Genomic DNA, 23,075 nt, shown 5'->3' with positions numbered 1-23,075 from the left:
TTCATCTAATCCGAGGTGAGTGATTGCTGTCCTGAACCTGGAGAAGAGTACCCCTAAGCTAGCTGGTCCTGGGGCTCTGTTCACAAACACAAACAGACCCCACAGAGCCCAAGGACAGCAACACAATTAGACACAATTAGACCCCACAGAGCCCCAGGACAGCAACACAATTAGACCCAACCAAATCATGAGAAAACAAAAATATAATTATTTCCAATGTGTCAAGTAATTAACAAAAAACTGATGCTATTTGGCCCTAAACAGAGAGTACACAGCGGCAGAATACCTGACCACTGTGACTTACCCAAACTTAAGGAAAGCTTTGACTATGTACAGACTGAGCATAGCCTTGCTATTGAGAAAGGCCGCCGTAGGCAGACCTGGCTCTCAAGAGAAGACAGGCTATGTGCACACTGCCCACAAAATGAGGTGGAAACTGAGCTGCACTTCCTAACCTTCTGCAAAATGTATGACCATACTAGAGACACATATTTCCCTCAGATTACACAGATCCACAAAGAATTTGAACAAAAAAAAAATGTTTTTGATAAACTCCCATATCTATTGGGTGAAATACCACAGTGTGCCAATACAGCAAGATTTGTGACCTGTTGCCACAAGAAAAGGGCAGCCTGTAAAGAACAAACACCATTGTAAATACAACCCATATTTATGTTTATTTATTTTCCTTTTTGTACATTAACTATTTGCACATAATATGACATTTGAAATGTCTTTATTCTTTTGGAACTTTTGTGGGTGTAATGTTTACTGCAAATTTGTATTGTTTATTTCACTTTTGTCTATTATCTACTTCACTTGCTTTGGCAATGTAAACATATGTTTCCCATGCCAATATCAATCAAATGTATTTATAAAGCCCTTCTTACATCAGCTGATGTCACATAGTGCTGTATAGAAACCCAGCCTAAAACCCCAAACAGCAAGCAATGCAGATGTAGAAGCACAGTGTCTAGGAAAAACTTCCTAGAAAGGCAGGAACCTAGGAAGAAACCTAGAGAGGAACCAGGCTCTGAAGGGTGGCCTGTCCTCTTCTGGCTGTGCCGGGTGGAGATTATAACAGAACATGGCCAAGATGTTCAAGTGTTCATAGATGAAGGGTCCAACAGGTCAGCACCTCAGGAGTAAATAAAGCCGAGAGAGAGGGAGAGAGAGAAAACAGTAAGCATCCCAGGAGGAGCATCAGTGACAGGAGAGTGTTAGAGATGGACAGAAAGGACTTTTTTTTATCTGAGACACATACTGCCACAGTGATAAGAGACAGGCTGGGGCTTCAGAGAATGATTAGATCTGCACTCTCCGGGTGAGTCCCAAATGGCACCCTATTCCCTATAAGACCCAGGTCAAAGGTAGTGCACTATAAAGGGAGGGACATTTGGGACGCAAACTCACTGCCACATGGAGAGGAATAGTCCGGCACTGTGAACGAGTCATAATACCCATAAAACCTAGCGGTAAAATCCGGTAATGGTTCCAGTCGTTTTTTTTCCCCCATTCATTTCTGCATCTGGAATTTTAGAACTACTTCATATAAGGTCTGTGTTTCGTGTGGGCTTTCCCTGGCTTGACGTTTTGATTACTGTGTAGTTGTCTCTCACCTGTACGTTTTCATTGCCTTCCCTGTTTCTGTTCCTCTGTTACATCCCCGTGTCACCACTGATGTCACTCTGATCCCCCTGTTCAGATGCTGTACTTGCTTCTCGTCTCCCAGCGTCTATCTTTACAGTAGGAAGCTCCTGCATGTCATCTCTGGCCAACACTGTCAGCTACTGTTCGCCAGCGCAATCAGAGACCTTTGTGCCCAGAGACCTTCTGTGACCAATTCATGAATTCATGTCCCCTTTTCTCTGTCTTAGCTAGCCACTGACTACACTTTAGCTAGATGGTTAGCAGAGCAGTAGTTCAAAACATAATTTAGTTTTACTTAGCCTGGATAATAATGATAATTGTTTGTACATTATGTCGACTTGTGTCTTTTTCAGACCTTTTTGCATTTTTCAAGGATGAGCATCAGAGCATTAAAAGGGGAGAAGACCACTAGAAGTCTGGCCACGTGGAGAAGACCACTTGAAGTCTGGCCATGTGGAGAAGACCACTCGAAGTCTGGCCATGTGGAGAAGACCACTCGAAGTCTGGCCATGTGGAGAAGACCACTCGAAGTCTGGCCATGTGGAGAAGACCACTCGAAGTCTGGCCATGTGGAGAAGACCACTCGAAGTCTGGCCATGTGGAGATGACCACTAGAAGTCTGGCCATGTGGAGAAGAACCCTATCAGTCTGGCCATGTGGTGAGGGGTAACTTACCAGTTTGGTCAGGGCCAGTATGAGGGATAAAGCTTAGTGTAGCTATTGAGTTAAGTTTGAGCATCTTAGCAGGACAGTGTGTTCTATACTGCTGTCAACATTCTACAAGGAAAGAGCCACTTAATCAATTATATAAATCATTAATCAGGTTACCCCGGATACCAGACTTAGATGAGATGTAAATAAGTTCTAGAATGTGGTCATTGTTGAGAATGAATCAAAAAATCTATTGACATCCAGCCTGTACTGTAGTTTCATGACCAGAGACAAAACTTGAAAGTCACCGTCTTTATGTATTCCGAGTGGTACATGCATTCACACAGTCTGGATCTATAGGATCTTTCCCAATATATGATTGATATGTCAAGTGATAAAAATCACAGGTTATCAATTAAAAGATTATGGAAAAATTGCACTTTACCGGCACCAGATCCAAGGTCAGCTGCACATTACTGGAAGGGACATGTTTCTTTGTTGTGTCGAACACCAAGTCGTTCTGCCGCTGAGCAAGGCAGTTAACCCACTGTTCCCCGTGCACCGAAGACGTGGATTAAGGCAGACCCCCCCCCGCACCTCTCTGATTCAGAGGGGTTGGTTTAAATGTGGAAGACACATTTCGGTTGAAGGCATTCAGCTGTACAACTGACTAGGTTTCCCCATTTCCCCAAAGCAGTGAGACGACCTCTGACAGACTCATTATTGCCCCTCCTGTTACCAGGGAAGCCAATGGTCCAAAAATATTACACACACACACACACACACACACACACACACACACACACACACACACACACACACACACACACACACACACACACACGGCTTCCAGGAGAGGTTATATACACCATACAAGTTTTGCTCAAAGCTAAAAGTAATGTAGTTAACTTTATCATGGGCACAGTGGGAATTTATATCTGTGAGGTTCAAATGATTTCTTACCCCCTGTATCTTACTTGTTGAAGGCTCCAGGCATCTCTGCCTGTACCTGACATTGTTGAAAAACAAGTGAAAAAGGAATCGAGATCATACACAAACAATGGGCTCCTTGAATAGGTTATATAACATACACGTTTTGCTCAAATTAGCCAACTAAAGTAACGCTGTTAACGTAAGTTCAGTTACAAAGGCTGGTCTGAGTGCATCCCCTCAGTTTCATTCAGTAGTACAACACAATTCACACAGAATTTTATCATGAGCACAGTGGGAATTTACATCTGTGATGTTTAAATGATGTCTTACCCCCCCCCAGAGTGAGCGAGTACATGACTTCCAACCGATCTCCTGGCTTGAGGGTGGTGTTGATCATGCACTGCTTCTCGTGGGGTGAGCCTGATGTTCCGCATGTCACGCCCGGTGTCTAAAACAGGGGAAAAGGGGACATAAAGTACGAATTTCGATACGTCTACAAATTCAATGTTTTACACGATATTGAATCATATTTGATGAGTTACTGACGTGTCCGTCTACAGGCTCAATCTGCTGTCGTCTCGACGACAAGATGCTCGCGCTCGGATCACATCGACACAGGATGTCCTGAGGGATGCATTTCTGTTGGACTGGAAAACAGAGACATTTGATCAGTTGCTGGGATATTTTTTTTAATGCCGTATCAACATCTTTATCTGGGCAGAAAGATGCATTATCATAACACAAACCCTCATTTGAAAATACATTATCATAACACAAACCCTCCTTGGAAAAATGCATTATCATAACACAAACCCTTATTGGAAAATGCATTATCATAACACAAACACTCCTTGGAAAAATACGTTATCATAATACAAACCCTCATTGGAAAAATGCATTATCATAACACAAACCCTCCTTGGAAAATGTGACAAGTGGTCCCTCAACATCGAAATCCTCATGCCTCATTGTTTGTTCTTGTTTCCCAATCAACAGTCTGGATCTTCCTCCTGTGTCATGGTGGATGAGCTTCCTTATCTAGTAAAATACAGGACCATTTCTCTCTCCCACCGGAAAATGGCGGCTCCAGTCCACCCATCTGAAAAACAGCTACTTTTACCAGCTAGATAAATTGATCACTAAGATTGTACATTTTGTATTAAAATACCATAACCCACAGACTCGACTATAGTAACGGTAAAATAGACTGGGCTTTAGTCTATCGGCACATATAAAAGCCTATGACAGGACATTTCTACTGGGATGGAGAAATGATCTGGAATGTTCAACTAGAACTAGTCTAGGATACTATTTGCCCGAAGAGGTGAAGTATTGCGATGAGCTATACGACTGTACTTCTGAATCTAATTATCAAGAGGAAAGACGAAACCCTCAGCCGTGAGGTCATTGAGGAGGACCAACAGTGATTTAGGTGGATCATCTGAAAACAGACATAACATAAGGATTCTGGGCACTGGCCAGCAGACTTACGATGTCTACATTCAGGTTCTAAATCTGTAGCATGCAATGTTTTTAAAGGCAACATTTCACTGATGTGTCAGGCTAGTTTGGCACATTGTCTACTAGCCCCATCTGAAAAGTACTAGCCTTGGGCTAGCATAATTCATCTCTGTTGACATTTCTCTGACTGACTTAGCAATCTCACTAGGATAAAGACCACCTCCATTCCTGTCATTATTGAAAGAGATCATGATACCTCACATCTCAAAATAGGGCTACTTAATGTTAGATCCCTTACTTCAAAGGCAATTATAGTCAATGAACTAATCACTGATCATAATCTTGATGTGATTGGCCTGACTGAAACATGGCTTAAGCCTGATGAATTTACTGTGTTAAATGAGGCCTCACCTCCTGGCTACACTAGTGACCATATCCCCCGTGCATCCCGCAAAGGCGGAGGTGTTGCTAACATTTACGATAGCAAATTTCAATTTACAAAAAAAAAAATGACGTTTTCGTCTTTTGAGCTTCTAGTCATGAAATCTATGCAGCCTACTCAATCACTTTTTATAGCTACTGTTTACAGGCCTCCTGGGTCATATACAGCGTTCCTCACTGAGTTCCCTGAATTCCTATCGGACCTTGTAGTCATAGCAGATAATATTCTAATCTTTGGTGACTTTAATATTCACATGGAAAAGTCCACAGACCCACTCCAAAAGGCTTTCGGAGCCATCATCGACTCAGTGGGTTTTGTCCAACATGTCTCTGGACCCACTCACTGTCACAGTCATACGCTGGACCTAGTTTTGTCCCATGGAATAAATGTTGTGGATCTTAATGTTTTTCCTCATAATCCAGGACTATCGGACCACCATTTTATTACGTTTGCAATTGCAACAAATAATCTGCTCAGACCCCAACCAAGGAACATCAAAAGTCATGCTATAAATTCACAGACAACACAAAGATTCCTTGATGTCCTTCCAGATTCCCTCTGTCTACCCAATGACACCAGAGGACAAAAATCAGTTAACCACCTAACTGAGGAACTCAATTTAACCTTGCGCAATACCCTAGATGCAGTTGCACCCCTAAAAACTAAAAACATTTCTCATAAGAAACTAGCTCCCTGGTACACAGAAAATACCCGAGCTCTGAAGCAAGCTTCCAGAAAATTGGAACGGAAATGGCGCCACACCAAACTGGAAGTCTTCCGTCTAGCTTGGAAAGACAGTACCGTGCAGTACCGAAGAGCCCTTACTGCTGCTCGATCATCCTATTTTTCTAACTTAATTGAGGACAATAAGAACAATCCAAAATTCCTTTTTGATACGGTCGCAAAGCTAACTAAAAAGCAGCATTCCCCAAGAGAGGATGACTTTCACTTTAGCAGTGATAAATTCATGAACTTCTTTGAGGAAAAAATTATGATTATTAGAAAGCAAATTACAGACTCCTCCTTAAATCTGCGTATTCCTTCAAAGCTCAGTTGTCCTGAGTCTGCACAACTCTGCGTGGACCTAGGATCAAGAGAGACGCTCAAGTGTTTTAGTACTATATCTCTTGACACAATGATGAAAATAATCATGGCCTCTAAACCTTCAAGCTGCTTACTGGACCCTATTCCAACTAAACTACTGAAAGAGCTGCTTCCTGTGCTTGGCCCTCCTATGTTGAACATAATAAACGGCTCTCTATCCACCGGATGTGTACCAAACTCACTAAAAGTGGCAGTAATAAAGCCTCTCTTGAAAAAGCCAAACCTTGACCCAGAAAATATAAAAAACTATCGGCCTATATCGAATCTTCCATTCCTCTCAAAAATCTTAGAAAAGGCTGTTGCTCAGCAACTCACTGCCTTCCTGAAGACAAACAATGTATATGAAATGCTTCAGTCTGGTTTTAGACCCCATCATAGCACTGAGACGGCACTTGTGAAGGTGGTAAATGACATTTTAATGGCATCGGACCGAGGCTCTGCATCTGTCCTCGTGCTCCTAGACCTTAGTGCTGCTTTTGATACCATCGATCACCACATTCTTTTGGAGAGATTGGAAACCCAAATTGGTCTACACGGTCAAGTTCTGGCCTGGTTTAGATCTTATCTGTCGGAAAGATATCAGTTTGTCTCTGTGGATGGTTTGTCCTCTGACAAATCAACTGTAAATTTCGGTGTTCCTCAAGGTTCCGTTTTAGGACCGCTGTTGTTTTCACTATATATTTTACCTCTTGGGGATGTTATTCGAAAGCATAATGTTAACTTTCACTGCTATGCGGATGATACACAGCTGTACATTTCAATGAAACATGGTGAAGCCCCAAAATTGCCCTCGCTAGAAGCATGTGTTTCAGACATAAGGAAGTGGATGGCAGCAAACTTTCTACTTTTAAACTCGGATAAAACAGAGATGCTTGTTCTAGGTCCCAAGAAACAAAGAGATCTTCTGTTGAATCTGACAATTAATCTTAATGGTTGTACAGTCATCTCAAATAAAACTGTGAAGGACCTCGGCGTTACTCTGGACCCTGATCTCTCTTTTGAAGAACATATCAAGACCATTTCAAGGACAGCTTTTTTCCATCTACGTAACATTGCAAAAATCAGAAACTTTCTGTCCAAAAATGATGCAGAAAAATTAATCCATGCTTTTGTCACTTCTAGGTTAGACTACTGCAATGCTCTACTTTCCGGCTACCCGGATAAAGCACTAAATAAACTTCAGTTAGTGCTAAATACGGCTGCTAGAATCCTGACTAGAACCAAAAAATTTGATCATATTACTCCAGTGCTAGCCTCCCTACACTGGCTTCCTGTCAAAGCAAGGGCTGATTTCAAGGTTTTACTGCTAACCTACAAAGCATTGCATGGGCTTGCTCCTACCTATCTCTCTGATTTGGTCCTGCCGTACATACCTACACGTACGCTACGGTCACAAGACGCAGGCCTCCTAATTGTCCCTAGAATTTCTAAGCAAACAGCTGGAGGCAGGGCTTTCTCCTATAGAGCTCCATTTTTATGGAACGGTCTGCCTACCCATGTCAGAGACGCAAACTCGGTCTCAACCTTTAAGTCTTTACTGAAGACTCATCTCTTCAGTGGGTCATATGATTGAGTGTAGTCTGGCCCAGGAGTGGGAAGGTGAACGGAAAGGCTCTGGAGCAACGAACCACCCTTGCTGTCTCTGCCTGGCCGGTTCCCCTCTTTCCACTGGGATTCTCTGCCTCTAACCCTATTACAGGGGCTGAGTCACTGGCTTGCTGGGGCTCTCTCATGCCGTCCCTGAGGGGGTGCGTCACCTGAGTGGGTTGATTCACTGATGTGGTCATCCTGTCTGGGTTGGCGCCCCCCTTGGGTTGTGCCGTGGCGGAGATCTTTGCGGGCTATACTCAGCTTTGTCTCAGGATGGTAAGTTGGTGGTTGAAGATATCCCTCCAGTGGTGTGGGGGCTGTGCTTTGGCATAGTGGGTGGGGTTATATCCTTCCTGTTTGGCCCTGTCCGGGGGTGTCCTCGGGTGGGGCCACAGTGTCTCCTGACCCCTCCTTTCTCAGCCTTCAGTATTTATGCTGCAGTAGTTTATGTGTCGGGGGGCTGGGGTCAGTTTGTTATATCTGGAGTACTTCTCCTGTCCAATTCGGTGTCCTGTGTGAATCTAAGTGTGCGTTCTCTAATTCTCTCCTTCTCTCTCTCGGAGGACCTGAGCCCTAGGACCATGCCCCAGGACTACCTGACATGATGACTCCTTGCTGTCCCCAGTCCACCTGGCCGTGCTGCTGCTCCAGTTTCAACTGAACCGCGGCCCTAGGACCATGCCCCAGGACTACTTGACATGATGACTCCTTGCTGTCCCCAGTCCACCTGGCCGTGCTGCTGCTCCAGTTTCAACTGTTCTGCCTTATTATTATTCGACCATGCTGGTCATTTATGAACATTTGAACATCTTGGCCATGTTCTGTTATAATCTCTACCCGGCACAGCCAGAAGAGGACTGGCCACCCCACATAGCCTGGTTCCTCTCTAGGTTTCTTCCTAGGTTTTGGCTTTTCTAGGGAGTTTTTCCTAGCCACCGTGCTTCTACACCTGCATTGCTTGCTGTTTGGGGTTTTAGGCTGGGTTTCTGTACAGCACTTTGAGATATCAGCTGATGTACGAAGGGCTATATAAATAAATTTGATTTGATTTGATTTGACTTAACAGGTCATTTGATTAGTCATGTACAACAGATGCACTCGTGGGACAAAACCGTCTCTGTGTTTTGTACGGGGAAAACATTGAGCACACAAGTCCTACCAAATCAAATCAAATTTAATTGGTCACATACACGTGATTAGCAGATGTTATTGTGTGTGTAGCGAAATGCTTGTGTTTCTAGCGCCGACTGTACAGTAATATCTAAAAAGGAATATCTAACAAATTACACAACATATGCCCAATACACACAAATCTAAGTAGGAATTAATTATACATATGGGGCAATATCTACTTGCTAAAAAATGTTAATGTACCTAGCTAGGTTATTTGAAAAATGCTAAACAAGAATACACACAAGAAATACACAATATCAATTATTTACACAATAAACTACAAAGGCTATAATATCTACGTGCTATAGATTATTTGCTACTTGTCGATGAGTTTGCATTGAGAAACGTGCCTTGAGGGATGACGTCAACGCTTGCGACAAGATGAATAGTTCTGTATGGTAGCCACATTAGCATTTAATTTTTGGGGAGTAATTACAGGTGAATATATTGATAAAATGTACCTTGTCTGAGAGAGATTTAACCAGTCAATTATAACGTCATGCCGGGGGAAGCCTACACGAAACACATACCTTGTAATATGAAGATCTAAAATCCCAGACATAAAAATGAATGGTGAAAAAAACGATTGGAACCATTTCCAGGTTTTTAACCGCTAGGTTTTATGGGTATTAGAACTCATATTGTGGTACTCAATGTGTTCGCTTTACATTTCCAAAACACACTTGCAAGTGCTATCTCTATAGGACTCTTTAATGTATACCAGCATGCATTATCCTTACTTTGGTGGTAGAGGTCACATTCAAAGGCATAGCATTGGAGAATTGACACTACCAGCTGTTCAGGGACTTGGCTCCAGAACTGTCTGTCTGGCCAGAAACTGCCACTTGGTGACGTCAATAGTATGTGTGTGTGTGTGTGTGTGTGTGGTGTGGTGCCACCACCATCTCCAAAATAACAGACACTGTAACTAGAAACAGAGAACATTTGTCATTGAAAAGCAGCATTGCAAGACCTTGATGACAAGCTTGGCCGCAGAGGCGCTGGGTGTTTTCAATCTTCTGTCCGCCCGATGGAGGATTTTTCATACAAAAGCAAGGGAAGATGGGAAGGGAGAAAATAAACGGCTGGAAAGCAGGCGCCTGGATGGATTGATCTCTCTCTAGTCACAGTGAGGGTCCAGATAAACCCCGCCTCTCCACCTCAGCTCTCCTCAGCCCCCCCCCATCCCTCTCTCTCTTTCCCACATTGGCACGATACGATGTACACGGCTGCTGTTGTTGTTGTCGTGCAAGTAGATGAAATGTCAACTCAGCTCCGAGCTCTGGCGTTAGTTATTGCTCTAGAAATAAAAGGACAATACTGTACCTTCAGATGTGGAAATTGTTATTGGTTTTTGCTAAATTAAAAACATTTGTTCAATTAAAAACAATCAAGCCTCACTTATGTGCAGGAAAGTAGAACATTTTATTTGTTTGTTTTGAATGAATGAATTAACTTCCAGAGAGATTTAAGGATAATTTAATATTCCACAGAGTTGTGTACTCCGGTTCACCCGACATTAAACAAACAGCTTTAATACCTCGACACGTCAACAAACACATCCGCAAATAAATTAGCAATAGCAGCAAATCACGTGTCACCCCTCAATTGCGTATCAAAGTCAAACGCCTGAGTCATTTAGATTGGGGAACTTCAAAAGGACATTTGGAGAGCGCTTCTGACAGTGTTGAACGTTTAAACTGAGCCGAATTGTGGAGTAACAGATGGAAGGAGAGAGAACATGACCTGCGGTACAATGAATTGAAATAAAGAGACAGGGGTATATTTCATGAAGAATTAGACTGTAAAATGTAACCAGCTAAGTCACTAAATGAACTGAGTAATGCTATCTTAAACATGAGCAGATGTCATACTAACTTGATTAGATTAAGTCCTACTAAATTGATTAGATTAAGTCCTACTAAATTGATTAGATTAAGTCCTACTAAATTGATTACATTGTCACAACTAACTTGATTTCATCAAGTCCTATTAAGTTGATTACATTAAGTAATACTTACTCAATTCCTCATATGCTGTATTTTATGAAGTACACAAGTGATTTCTGAACATCAATTCTCAAGAAGGAACCCATGAGGATACATAGGTCCTGAAGTTGTCTACAGAAATAGGAAGTAGACACACAGAGTATATGATTAAGTCGTTTCACAACGGAGGAGGTTGTAGCTGTCATGGTCGTCCTCCTCTTCATCTGAAGAGGAGAGGCGAGAAGGATCGGAGGACCAAAATGCGGCGTGGTATGTGTTCATCATGAATTTTAAATAAAGAAAACACTATACAAAAACAATAAACGAAATAACAACCGTGACGCTAATGAGAACTGTGCTGACACAAGCAATCAACATAGACAATCACCCACAAACAAACAGTGTAACCCAGGCTACTTAAGTATGATTCTCAATCAGAGACAACTAATGACACCTGCCTCTGATTGAGAACCATACTAGGCCGAAACATAGAAATCCCAAAATCATAGAAAAACAAACAGACTGCCCACCCAACTCACGCCCTGACCATACTAAATAATGACAAAACAAACAGACTGCCCACCCCAACTCACGCCCTGACCATACTAAATAATGACAAAACAAACAGACTGCCCACCCCAACTCACGCCCTGACCATACAAAAAAATGACAAAACAAACAGACTGCCTACCCCAACTCACGCCCTGACCATACTAAATAATGACAAAACAAACAGACTGACCACCCCAACTCACGCCCTGACCATACTAAATAATGACAAAACAAACAGACTGCCAACCCAACTCACGCCCTGACCATACTAAATAAAGACAAAACAAACAGACTGCCCACCCCAACTCACGCCCTGACCATACTAAATAAAGACAAAACAAACAGACTGCCCACCCCAACTCACGCCCTGACCATACTAAATAAAGACAAAACAAACAGACTGCCCACCCAACTCACGCCCTGACCATACTAAATAATGACAAAACAAACAGACTGCCCACCCAACTCACGCCCTGACCATACTAAATAAAGACAAAACAAACAGACTGCCCAACCCAACTCACGCCCTGACCATACTAAATAAAGACAAAACAAACAGACTGCCAACCCAACTCATGCCCTGACCATACTAAATAAAGACAAAACAAACAGACTGCCCACCCCAACTCACGCCCTGACCATACTAAATAATGACAAAACAAACAGACTGCCCACCCAACTCACGCCCTGACCATACTAAATAATGACAAAACAAACAGACTGCCCACCCCAACTCACGCCCTGACCATACTAAATAAAGACAAAACAAACAGACTGCCCACCCCAACTCACGCCCTGACCATACTAAATAAAGACAAAACAAACAGACTGCCCACCCAACTCACGCCCTGACCATACTAAATAATGACAAAACAAACAGACTGCCCACCCAACTCACGCCCTGACCATACTAAATAAAGACAACTCACGCCCTGACCATACTAAATAATGACAAAACAAACAGACTGCCCACCCCAACTCACGCCCTGACCATACTAAATAATGACAAAACAAACAGACTGCCCACCCAACTCACGCCCTGACCATACTAAATAATGACAAAACAAACAGACTGCCCACCCAACTCACGCCCTGACCATACTAAATAAAGACAAAACAAACAGACTGCCCACCCAACTCACGCCCTGACCATACTAAATAAAGACAAAACAAACAGACTGCCCACCCCAACTCACGCCCTGACCATACTAAATAATGACAAAACAAACAGACTGCCCACCCCAACTCACACCCTGACCATACTAAATAAAGACAAAACAAACAGAAGGTGACAGTAGCTTTTACCACACCATCACAACACCACCACCACCACCCATTTAACCACCCATTTAACATAAGCACACCTACAGTAGAAACACTCACTAATCCGAGTGCTCTGAAAACACGTGCCACGATTATCTAGAGTGATTTCACACAACGTTAGAGGGGAGGCTGATAAAAGGCTTTGCAGAAGCAATTAAGTAGAGACACTGGGAGCAGGAGACGTTTGAAACAGCATATAGCAGGAACAGGTTATATAACTCAAGCCAACATGAAGGAGGATGCAAATTGCTGTAACTAGCGTACTCATGTACTCCCGAGTGGTGCAGCGGTTTAAAGCACTGCATCTCAGTGCAAGAGGCGCCACTATAGTCCCTGGTTTCAATCCAGGCTGTATCACATCCGTCCGTGATTGGGAGTCCCACTGGGCGGTGCACAATTGGCCCAGCGTCGTCTGGGTTTGGCTGGGGTAGGCCCGTCATTGTAAAATAAGACTTTGTTCTTAACTGGCTTGCCTAGATTTAAATAACGGTTACATTAAAAACATATACATGCTAGGGCGAGAGGGCTTGTTAGAACACAGAGACACAGAGTCTCTTCACTTTGATTTACAAGAGAGAAGCACAAAAATAAATTGGATGCCTGGACCGCAGGGTCTGACTACATCACGTCGGGCAGTTTGATTACTCTAAACACAGTTCTTCTGTAACAAAACAAATGTGGTTATGCTTTGTTTCAACATACCTCCCTTACATGGTAATTGACTCCTGTATTTACGGAGAGCAGCAAGTAGCAACATATCCCATTTGAAGCTTAGTGCTACTTGGAGTATTAGAATTCCATTCGGTGTGGTTATGTTAATTCACTGGGCAGCAAGTAGCAACAGATGATGCAATAAAAGCCAAAAGCAGGCAACAAGATACATCTCTCACTTAGACTGTGTCCCAAATACCACCCTATTCCCTATTTAGTCCCAAAGAAGTAGTAGCCGGGTCAAAAAGTAGTGCACTATATAGGGAATAGGGGTGCTATTTGGGACATAACCTTGTTTAATAATCTATAGCACTGAAGTGGAACATACTGTGTTGAAGTGCTCCATAAGAGATGATGACTCAAGATGACTAGTCTGGTGTGTCAGGGAGGAGAAAAGGACTTCCTTTGCAACATATCAAATCAACAAGCCAACAAATTTGTACCATTACAAATTCTTGCATTATGCATGTGTTCATTCAATGCATTTTATATCATTCTAGTTTAAAAAAATATATATATACTTTCAGAAACCAGAGCCTGGTTCCTCTCTAGGTTTCTTCGTAGGTTCTGGTCAACTAGGAAGTTTTCCCTAGCCACCGTGTGTCATGCATAGGTGTAATAGGTGGCAGGGAAGTTAGGCGCAGGAGAGTCAAACTGAGTGTAAAATGGAGTCTTTTAATAAAGTTCCAAGAGTATGCTCCATAACACTAAATGTACAAACAAACCAAACATGGGTACGAGGACCCGACGCGCACCTAATACAACAATCACACTATACTGACAATAAAACAATCTCTGACAAAGACATGAGGGGAAACAGAGGGTTAAATACACAACAGGTAATGAATGGGATAGAAAACAGGTGTGTGGGAAGACAAGACAAAACCAATGGAAAATGAAAAAAGGATCAATGATGGCTAGAAGACCGGTGACGTCGAACGCCGAGCACCGCCCGAACAAGGAGAGGCAACGACTTCGGCAGAAGTCGTGACACCGTGCTTCTACATCTGCATTGCTTGCTGTTTGTGGTTTTAGGCTGGGTTTCTGTATAGCACTTTGAGATATCGGCTGATGAGAGAAGGGCTTTATAAATACATTTGATCGATTGATTCAGCTTGTTTTGCAACGGTCTCTCTCTCTCTCTGTGTGTGTGTGTGTGTGTGTGTGTGTGTGTGTGTGTGTGTGTGTGTGTGTGTGTGTGTGTGTGTGTGTGTGTGTGTGTGTGTGTGCGTGTGAATGCTCTATCGATACGGTTTCAAAATTGTGTTAACTTTCCCTTCCCTTACAATTCCTAGGTTTTCCAGAAACCCTGGTTGGAAGATTCGCTGGATCGGTTGGGAATACGCACCCTATATCTCTATATAGTGCACAACCTTTCAACAGGGCACCATATAGGGAATAGGGCGCCATTTCAAACACATATTTAATCTAGTGAAAACACACCATCTTGCTTCAGAACAGATGCTGCTACACTCCTCTCAGACTCAAGGTGAATGCTCAGTCAAACACTAAGGCCGTGTCTGTAATGGCACCTTATTCCCTATATAGTGCACTACATCGGGAACTGTAAAAGCAGTGCGCTATATAAAGAATAGGATAACATTTGGGACGCAGCCTACAACTGTTAATATAGGCATGTTTACTGGTTTTTTTTGTCTCTTGCATCGGCAGATGCACCTAATCTGCTTTGGAGGAATATCAACATAATCATTTAAGATACTGGCCCAACGCTCTAACCTTAGGGCAGGTGTTTTGAGCCCCACCTGTTGAGCTGCCTGTTTTGCATGTTATTTTGGCATTAGTACATGTCACATATGAGTTTGCAAACAATGTGAACAAAAATGTATAATTGAGTTAATAAAGCCCGCATACAAACGTGGTCTTTCTTGAGTAAAAGGCAGCTCCAAAATGCAGGTGTTTCAGCCTAGCTCAGTGCTTTCTGTGGTGCTGGGGCAAGCCAGCAGTAAATACGGAGCGTATGGGTTGAAAATGTTCTCTAGTTGCGCTGTGATTGGCTCAGTGTTCTATCACTCATGGGGACACTACGTCACTGCGAAATCTACGGGGAGAGCTCAAAAAATTCAAGCCCCTTGGGTGCTGCCATAGATTTACATAAGAAGTGACCATGCAAGAAGGCTCAAGGTCATTGGCCACAGATAAAATGATGCGTGGATAAAGAGTTACCTGTCTAACAGAACACAGAGGGTGTTCTTTTAATGGAAGCCATTCCAACATGATCCGGGTAGAATCAGTAAATTCCCCAGGGAAGCTGTCTAGGCCCTTTACTTTATTCCATCTTTACTAATGACATGCCACTGGCTTTGAGTAAATCCAGAGTGTCTATGTATGTGGATGACTCATCTCTATACATGACAGCTACTCCAGTGGCTGAAATGACTGCAACACTTAACAAAGAGTTGCAGTTAGTTTCAGAGTGGGTGGCAAGGAATAAGTTAGTTCTAAATATTTCTACGACTAAAAGCATTGTATTTGGGACAAATCATTCACTAAACCCTAAACCTCAACTAAATCGTGTAATAAATAATGTGGAAAATCAGCAAGTTGAGGTGACTAAACTGCTTGGAGTAACCCTGGATTTTAAACTGTCATGGTCAAAACATATTGATACAACAGTAGCTAAAATGGGGAGAAGTCTGTCCATAATAAAGCGTTGCTCTCCATTCTTAACTGCACTATCAACAAGGCAGGTCCTACAGGCACCGGTTTTGTCGCACCTTGACTACTGTTCAGTCACGTGGTCAGGTGCCACAAAAAAGGACTTAGGAAAGTTGCAATTGCCTCAGAACAGTGCAGCATGGCCCTTGGATGTACACAGAAAGATAATGTTAATAATATGCATGTCAATCTCTCTTGGCTCAAAGTGGAGTTCAGATTGACTTCATTTATACTTGTATTTATGTGAGGTATTGACATGTTGAATGCACCTGTCTGTTTGAATTGCTTGGGGCACAGCTCGGACACCCATAGATTCCCCACAAGACATGCCACGAGGTCTCTTTACAGTCCCCAAGTTCAGAACAGACTATGGGAGGCGCTGTCACGATCGTCGTAATGATGAGACCAAGGCGCAGCGTGAAATAGAGTTCCACATATTTTAATAAACTGAAACTCACTGAACAAAACAACAAGCAACCAAATGAACCGTGACGCTATTGGTGTGCACACAGGCACCTAACTGTAGACAAGATCCCACACCAGAAAGTGTGAAAAAGGGCTGCCTAAATATGATCCCCAATCAGAAACAACGATAAACAGCTGTCTCTGATTGGGAACCATATCAGGCCAACATAGACATACAAAACCCCTAGACATACAAAACCTCTAGACAAACAAAAAACCCTTGACATACAAAACACTAGAGTACACACCTTAGTCACACCCTGACCTAACCAAAATATATAGAAAACAGAGATATCTAAGGTCAGGGCGTGACAGGCGCACAGTACTACATAGAGCCATGACTACATGGAACTCTATTCCACAGTACTACATAGAGCTATGACTACATGGAACTCTATTCCACAGTACTACATAGAGCCATGACTACATGGAACTCTATTCCACAGTACTACATAGAGCTATGACTACATGGAACTCTATTCCACAGTACTACATAGAGCCATGACTACATGGAACTCTATTCCACAGTACTACATAGAGCTATGACTACATGGAACTCTATTCCACAGTACTACATAGAGCTATGACTACATGGAACTCTATTCCACAGTACTACATAGAGCCATGACTACATGGAACTATATTCCACAGTACTACATAGAGCCATGACTACATGGAACTCTATTCCACAGTACTACATAGAGCCATGACTACATGGAACTCTATTCCACAGTACTACATAGAGCTATGACTACATGGAACTCTATTCCACAGTACTACATAGAGCCATGACTACATGGAACTCTATTCCACAGTACTACATAGAGCCATGACTACATGGAACTCTATTCCACAGTACTACATAGAGCCATGACTACATGGAACTCTATTCCACAGTACTACATAGAGCTATGACTACATGGAACTCTATTCCACAGTACTACATAGAGCCATGACTACATGGAACTCTATTCCACAGTACTACATAGAGCCATGACTACATGGAACTCTATTCCACAGTACTACATAGAGCCATGACTACATGGAACTCTATTCCACAGTACTACATAGAGCTATGACTACATGGAACTCTATTCCACAGTACTACATAGAGCCATGACTACATGGAACTCTATTCCACAGTACTACATAGAGCCATGACTACATGGAACTCTATTCCACAGTACTACATAGAGCCATGACTACATGGAACTCTATTCCACAGTACTACATAGAGCCACGACTACATGGAACTCTATTCCACAGTACTACATAGAGCCATGACTACATGGAACTCTATTCCACAGTACTACATAGAGCCACGACTACATGGAACTCTATTCCACAGTACTACATAGAGCTATGACTACATGGAACTCTATTCCACAGTACTACATAGAGCCATGACTACATGGAACTCTATTCCACAGTACTACATAGAGCCATGACTACATGGAACTCTATTCCACAGTACTACATAGAGCTATGACTACATGGAACTCTATTCCACAGTACTACATAGAGCCACGACTACATGGAACTCTATTCCACAGTACTACATAGAGCCATGACTACATGGAACTCTATTCCACATCAAGTAACTGATGCAAGCAGTAAAATTTGATTTAAAAAAAAGTTTTGTCTACTGTAGCTTTGATTGGACTGATCATGTCAACATCATACTTTTAAAATCTTAGATTGTAGGCAGTCATCATCATGAATCAAATCGACAATCTACAGGCAAATCCTTTTGAATCCTTGTCATATGTGACTCGTTTCAGGAAAATAGGCGAATGTCGCACTTCTGGAACCTCTGAACTTTCACGTGTCTTACAGTTTTTTCCAACTGCTTACACACAAAATCTTTTCATGTCACACAATTTTTGAAACCTCTCACTCCATGTGCAAAACGACACACCAAATATCCAAAACCATAAGCTATTTCTCAGCCTTTGACTCAGTAATCAATTGCATAAAACCCTTTTTTTTCAAAACACTACACACAAGTCTCTACCTAAAACACAAAAATCTAACAGGAAGTGACTTGCTTTCCTTTTCCAAACACAACCAATCAAAATGCTACAATTATTCACCAGGTCACACACACACTCCTCACATGTGCAAACACTAATAGCTTAACTGATCACTAACCAATCACTGCTTTACTGTAGTATAGGCCTATAAATAGGTCAAAGGTCAGATTACCTGTTTTGAACAATGGATGCCAACAATGGACAGAAGGCAAGAGGAGTAGGAGGGAGAGGGAGAGGAAGAGGAAGAAGAGGAAGAGGAAGAAGAAGAAGAGGACGACGAGGGCATAGAAGAGCAGGATGGAGAGCCACCTCTGATGAGATTAGGGTCATGTGATCAACCACGGTTTGATCCCAATTTGAGTCGATTTACAGCGGCGTCCATAATTTGAACCTTCAGAAATGAGAACAGGTATGCAACTATCTAATGACTATTTTAGCATTACAGTAATGTACTGTAAAACACGTATGACTGCATAGTATTGCATAAACATTTGTAACTCTAAGCCATCCATTTACTGCACTGCATTGAATGAATGAGGTTGGTTATCATGCTGTACTACATTGAATGAATGAGGTTGGTTATCATGCTGGACTACATTGAATGAATGAGGTTGGTTATCATGCTGTACTACATTGAATGAATGAGGTTGGTTATCATGCTGTACTACATTGAATGAATGAGGTTGGTTATCATGCTGTACTACATTGAATGAATGAGGTTGGTTATCATGCTGTACTACATTGAATGAATGAGGTTGGTTATCATGCTGTACTACATTGAATGAATGAGGTTGGTTATCATGCTGTACTACATTGAATGAATGAGGTTGGTTATCATGCTGGACTACATTGAATGAATGAGGTTGGTTATCATGCTGGACTACATTGAATGAATGAGGTTGGTTATCATGCTGTGCTACATTGAATGAATGAGGTTGGTTATCATGCTGTACTACATGTTTTGTACATTGTTTACAGTTCCTATGCTGAACACATACTGTGTTTGAATTCTGTACTGAGTGGAAAGGCAAAGATATCATGGAGGACGAGGACGCTTGTTTACAGATGTACAAGAGACTGCAATCATAAATATGGTTTTGGCCAACAATGCAATTAGGATTCGAGAGATAAGAGAGCATATCTTGAATAATGACACCATATTTAACAACATCAATGCAGTAAGCCTGTCGACCACACAACGCATCCCCCAATGGCACAGAGTGACGATGAAACAACTTTACAAGGTGCCATTTGAGAGAAACTCTGACAGAGTCAAGAATATGCGACATGACTTTGTAGAGGTATGTATGCAACACTACTTCCAGTACTTCAGACATACCATATTTACTCATCTGTATATCCTTTTGTCTGTTACAGAGAGTATTGGAGCTGGATGCCCATGTAATTCGCCATGAATTTATTTATGTGGATGAGGTTGGCTTCAACCTCACCAAAACCAGGCGCCGCGGAAGAAATGCAATAGGACAGAGGGCAATTACCAATGTCCCTGGACAGCGTGGGGGTAATATAACTATGTGTGCTGCCATCACTCAAAACGGGTCCTCCATCACAATGCCACACTGGGTCCGTACAACACCGGCCATATGCTCACTTTTCTGGATGCAATTTACACAATGCTTGTCCCTGATCCAGATCAGGAGCCTGCTAGATTTGTGGTTTTATGGGACAATGTTAGTTTTCACCGGGCTGTCCTGGTCCAAAACTGGTTTGCCACCCATCCAAAATGTGTAGTTTTGTACCTACCCCCATATTCACCTTTTCTAAATCCCATAGAGGAATTCTTCTCAGCCTGGCGCTGGAAAGTGTATGATCGCCAACCCTATGCCCGCGTGCCGCTTCTCCAGGCAATGGAGGACGCATGTGGGGACATAGAGGTTGCCTCTGTCCAAGGTTGGATACGCCATGCTAGGAAATACTTCTCTCCATGTGGGGACATAGAGGTTGGATACGCCATGCTAGGAAATACTTCTCTCCATGTGGGGACATAGAGGTTGCCTCTGTCCAAGGTTGGATACACCATGCTAGGAGATACTTCCCTCCATGTGGGGACATAGAGGTTGGATACGCCATGCTAGGAGATACTTGCCTCCATGTGGGGACATAGAGGTTGGATACACCATGCTAGGAGATACTTCCCTCCATGTTTGGCAAGAGAAGACGTATCTTGTGATGTGGACGAAGTATTGTGGCCAGACCCAGGCAGGAGAAGAGATGAAGCACTAGCTTAGCACTGGTGACTGCCGCCTCCCCCCTACCAATTCCTGGACTGCCCCCCCGGGAACCCACACACACACAATTGTGTTCTTTACTGTATTCTAAAGAATATACTTTTGGTTTAAATATGTTTATGGTTTTGTTGTATGCTACCGTATACAACAGTAATGTTTGGCCTAATAAATATTTTCTGTTTCTACATTGCATTGGTGTTTACAGTGTACTTGTTACCCCTCTCAGCAGATTACTGTCACTGTAGAACATTGTATTGAAATGTAGATATAAGCCTATGAAAGACCAAAGAGCTTCAGATTTAGAACAACAGTGTTTACATGGTATATCCAAAAATGTACTATTATGAAAGCAGTGTTTGCCATTTGATGCAAATGCTTCATTCTGACATGTGTTTATGGCATTTTGAATGCAGTGTTACATTTTGAAGGAGATGTGAGGCATTTTGCATTTTGTGTGTGCAGTTTTGGGAACTGTGTGTAGAGTTTTGAAGAAAAGGAGACAGTTTTGAAAACGTGTGTAAGCAGTTGGAAAAAACTGTAATAACAAACTTGTTTTCCACGGTCAGTGTGAACTGGAGTGACTTGACACAACGCTGGCCAGATGTAGCTGCAAACAAAACAGAGTTAAATGGTTCCAGTCTGCTGTGAAGCGTTCATCCATACAGGTAACGGTCTAGCTACATTTTCAAATATTACAAGTTTCTAATTTTGTCAGAGTCGTTTAGTTAGCAAACATTAGCTTGCTGGCTTGCTAGCTAGCGTTATGTGTATGATCTGTGTAGAAATATTATTCGAATTAGAAAACCATTTGCATTCTTAGTTCTAGCCCAATGTTATCTAGCTAACATTGAACCTGGTTGGTTAGCTCCAGCTACCTGGAGATTCATGCTAATGCTATGACAATGTCTGTATTAGTTGGTAGTAGTATGAGTTGGGATTATACCATTTCATTGTTTAGCTAGCTAGCTACATGTCTAAGCCAAAGACTAGATGTCTAAACAAAACACTTCGCCAGATCATTACATGACCCATCAAGTTATCCACGTGTGTCTGGGGGTGATTAAAGCTATCTATTGTATTTCATGAACATGTGTAGACAATAGTGACCCATCCACTTAGATGTGGCTGGGGGTTTGTTATAGCAATTCCTTCATATGAGCCATCAATTTAGACAAGTGTGTCAGGTAAGTGTCATCTAATAATTATAAAATATGTTTTTATCTGGACACTTTCTGTTTTTGATATTGCTAAGCAACCATTTCACTGTACTGTTTACACCTTCTGTGTCATGTGTGACAGTTTTTTTTTCAATTTGATATAGTGTGTGTTTACCAGAGACGGTAATGTGATGAACAACATGACCTGTACCAAGGTCAGATAAAGTGTATTTTTACCTGGATTTTTTCCTTATAGTAGGCTACTACTTTCACCACTTTTAGTCTTAATCTTTGGTTGTTTACTAAACTAACCACTCTGTTTAGCACATGCCATATGAAGATAAATGATAGATAAAAATGTATCTATGCTCATTGGCCATTGGACATAAACATTACACAACAAGTTGGAAGTCTAAATTCAACAATGAGTGGTTTGGAAGGAATCAGTGGCTAACTGCAAAGCTATTTTTTTCTTCATTTAATGTTTATTTAACTTGGCACGTCATTTAACAACAAATTCTTATTTACAAAAGCAGCCTCCTGCGGGGATGGAGGCTGGGATTAAATATACAAATAAATTAAATTAAATATAGGACAAAACACACATCATGACGAGAGAGACAATACTACAATACATAAAGAGAGACCTCAGACAACAACATAGCAAGCAGCAACACATGACAAAACAGCATGGTAGCAGCACAACATGGTAGCAGCACAAAACATGGTACAAACATTATTGGGCACAGACAACAGCACAAAGGGCAAGAAGGTAGAGACAACCATTCATCACGCGAAGCAGCCACAACTGTCGGTAAGAGTGTCCGTGATTGAGTCTTTGAATGAAGAGACTAAGATAAACAGTTTGAGTGTTTGTTGCAGCTTATTACTATCGCTAGCTGCAGCGACCTGAAAAG

This window comes from Oncorhynchus masou, chromosome 12 (assembly GCF_036934945.1).
Source record: "Oncorhynchus masou masou isolate Uvic2021 chromosome 12, UVic_Omas_1.1, whole genome shotgun sequence".
In the NCBI taxonomy this organism is placed as follows: Eukaryota; Metazoa; Chordata; class Actinopteri; order Salmoniformes; family Salmonidae; genus Oncorhynchus; species Oncorhynchus masou.
The sequence above is the reverse complement of the archived record's forward strand: the minus strand, read 5'-3'. Positions refer to the sequence as shown.